The 3,246-nt window shown below is 40.2% G+C and overlaps 1 long non-coding RNA gene across 1 annotated transcript; it reads right to left on the bottom strand.

Moving 5' to 3' along the window:
• Window positions 1–893: 893 nt before the first annotated feature.
• On the bottom strand, window positions 894–2,967 carry LOC140593561 (uncharacterized). The gene is made up of 3 exons (XR_011993952.1): window positions 2,850–2,967; window positions 1,401–1,505; window positions 894–1,290 (listed from the first exon to the last, which is right to left on the bottom strand). It is a non-coding gene; the product is annotated as an uncharacterized lncRNA (long non-coding RNA).
• Between the last annotated feature and the right edge of the window lie 279 nt (window positions 2,968–3,246).

Genomic DNA, 3,246 nt, shown 5'->3' with positions numbered 1-3,246 from the left:
TTAGTGTCTTTTGGAGAAAAGCCTGAACTAGACAGTGCAATAATCACCTGTTGCAATCTCGAAGGCTACAAAGGAAGCAGGAGACCTGAGTAATTGATAGTATGAAAGAGATATCTTCAAACCCAGATTTTTTTAGGCATTGTCTTTGCCTAATTGTCCTTCATTTTCACATAAAATCAGTAAATATTTACTCTTAATAAACTTCAAATGTTCAAATGATCTTTGTTCTTCAAATGGTAGAAAGCTGTCTTGCTTTTAAAATTCAAGTCACAGTCCATGATTTCACCAAGATTTCTGACATGTGATTTAGTTTGAGTCACTAATCTATCCATTTCACCTTCTCCCTCATTCCCAATTATCAGCGCTGTATTTTCATTGACCTTTAAAAACTTACTGCACATTCACTCATTTTAACTCATGATGACAAAAAAATCACCTGATTTGAGCTGGAAACTCTTTCCTGTGATACTGTATATATCTTGACCCAGATTAAGAGAATCTGCCTGTAGCTTCCCTGCACTGCACCACGTTCTCTCTGATCCTCCAGCACTGCTCGACTGGTACCACCATCTCTCAAGGTGCAAGGAAGACATGCATCTAGACTCTTCTCTGTTTTGACGCCTAAGTGGTGGAATGAACTTCCACTAGATGTCCAAACAGCTGAGTCACTGAGTGCCTTCAAACGACAATTAAAAAATCTCTTTCGGAATTGAAAATGTGTCTGATGAAACCAAGGCTTTTTGGCCACAATTCCAAAAGGCTTGTTTGGAACAAGAACAATACTGTGCATCACTAAAAGAACACCATACCCACGGTGAAGCATGGTGGTGGCAGCATCATGCTTTGCGGTTGTTTTATGAACAGTTCCAAATACCAGTTAATTTTGGCCCTAAACTGTCAGATGTCTGCTAGAAAGCTGAAGATGAAGAGGAACCTTTGAGCATTACAATGTCCCCAAGATTACATCCATATCAGCAAAAGAATGGTTTCACCAGAGGAAAATAAGTTTTGGAATGGCCCAGCCATAGCCCAGACCTATATCCAATTGCAAATCTGTGGGGTGACCTGAAGAGAGCTGTGCGCAAGAGACTACAAACTGGGAAAGCACAACGATTCACGATTTCTTTTAGTGACTGCAGCACAGCTTCAGTCAGCACACGGCCGGATGGTCGCCCCCCGGTTTCTGAGGCACGGGAATGTGTGCAGCCAGTGCCCAAAGGTGGGCTCGGCACAGCAGCACCATCACCGCCTGTGCGTCTTCGGCACTGGGGGAACCTCTCATACTATTGTCTGTAAGAATAAACAAAGAAAATAAACGAAAGTAACACCGCATCTGCGCCCTACGTGTTATTCATAAACATGCAAGTAATTCAAACAAGTATGGTACGAGAAAAACTCACCCGCGCTGACATCGGCGTCCCCCTCACCCGATAAAAGTGTGTCCCCAATCATCGCAGCAACTCGTTGCTCAAAGGGTGTGAGACCGGGAATTCCGCTACCTCCGCCTGTAGTGTTAAGATTCTTGCGGTGAGCGGCCACTCCTTTTTTCACGTCGACTTTAATGTCTGACCACTTCTTTTTAATTTCAGCCACCGTGCGAATTTCAGAACCAACACTTTTAACTGACTCCACCATACTGTGCCACTACATCAACTTTCATTTATTGCTGATGTCACTACTTTTGACATCCAAATAATATCACTTTTCTTTTCTCGATTTCTGTTAACATGACCTCCACTTCGCACTCGCTGAAATACTTCTTTTTCCCACGTGGTTTATCCATTGTTGTTTTTGAAAAACACAGAACAAAGCGGGTATTTATACAGATTTACATATGCAAATATACATAATTATGGACGGGTCGGGGGGGTGGCTGTGGGCTCGTTCATGTGTGTAAAATTTCACGCTATTTGGAATCTATAAAGGTAATTTGCGTAGATCTGTGCTTACGCACAGTTTTGTGCATCTGAATTTTTTCTTGTGTACATACATTCCTAGTTTTGTCCGTACGCCATGTTTTTGTGTGAATTCTACGCATGTCGTTATACATGACCCAGGATATTTTGTTTACAGAACAGGATTGTGATGTCCATTCACAAAGACTCTTCACACACAGTTATCTGGACTCAAGGAGCACTCTCTAACTTGCAGCCTAATTATAATGAATGTATGTGAGAAGAAAAAAATTTCAGATCATTATGAATGTGCTCACACTTGAGGGGACATGACTAATGTAGTTGTACATGCTTACTTATTGCATCAATTAAGCAGTAAATAAGTGTTATTGCATACTGACGATTCATGTATTCCATTCAGGCACTATATTAGTTAACAGTTAACGATTGAGTTGATAATGATGAAGACCACTTGAGGAGGCAAAAATTACTTAACTCATTTACTACTCAAAAACAAATCATGAACTAATATAGTTTTATAGGTTATCCCATGAAATACTTGAACTGCCATAATTGATTATGAACATGAGATCAGTATTTAACAAAGACTTAGTTACTTGTTAATTAATGCATTATGTCCCCTCAAGTGTTACTATAATAGTTAATATCAGTTAAGTCCAATTAACCCTCATCCTGCCAGAGGTATATTTTTGTCATATCTGACAGCTGCTTTTTAAAATCATTACACGTTTTTATGACTTTGTCAATGAATCTGTTTCTAATGACACCACATTGTTGTTTTCTACTTCTGCTTGGATAAGTGCTTTTTAAAAACTAGTGCTGTCAAATAATTAAAATTTTTAATCAGATTAATAATGTTACGCCCAGCTCATCCGATCCTCGTGTGTGCCACGCCCACCTCGTTACCTCGTGTTAATTCCCGATTGTCATCACCTGTTTCCTGTTCCTTTTGGCTTGTCCTATGTATTTAGTCCGCGTCTGAGTTAGTCTTCCCAGATCTGTCATTGTGGTGTTATGTTCCTTGCCGTGTGCCTCTGTCGCCGTACCAATAAACCCCGTTTGTCCGTCTTTACGGCTCCGCTCGCCTGTTTCTCCGCTTGCCAGCTTCTCCGCTCGCCAGCTTGCAAACGTAACAAATAACAGGGTTGCTGTGGATTAATTTCGATTAATCACGATTAAATATCATTCATCTTTAATCTATATTAATCTCATTTCATTTTGCATGAGCAAACAGACTCAAGAAAAAGGGGAATATATATGCACTTAACATGTTTATTGAACATCTTGAACACGAGTTGGATGCATTCCATCTGCCACAGAAGTGCAATAC

Source organism: Paramormyrops kingsleyae, chromosome 12 (genome assembly GCF_048594095.1).
Source record: "Paramormyrops kingsleyae isolate MSU_618 chromosome 12, PKINGS_0.4, whole genome shotgun sequence".
NCBI classification, from domain to species: domain Eukaryota; kingdom Metazoa; phylum Chordata; class Actinopteri; order Osteoglossiformes; family Mormyridae; genus Paramormyrops; species Paramormyrops kingsleyae.
This window is presented reverse-complemented; position numbering and strand designations above follow the sequence as displayed.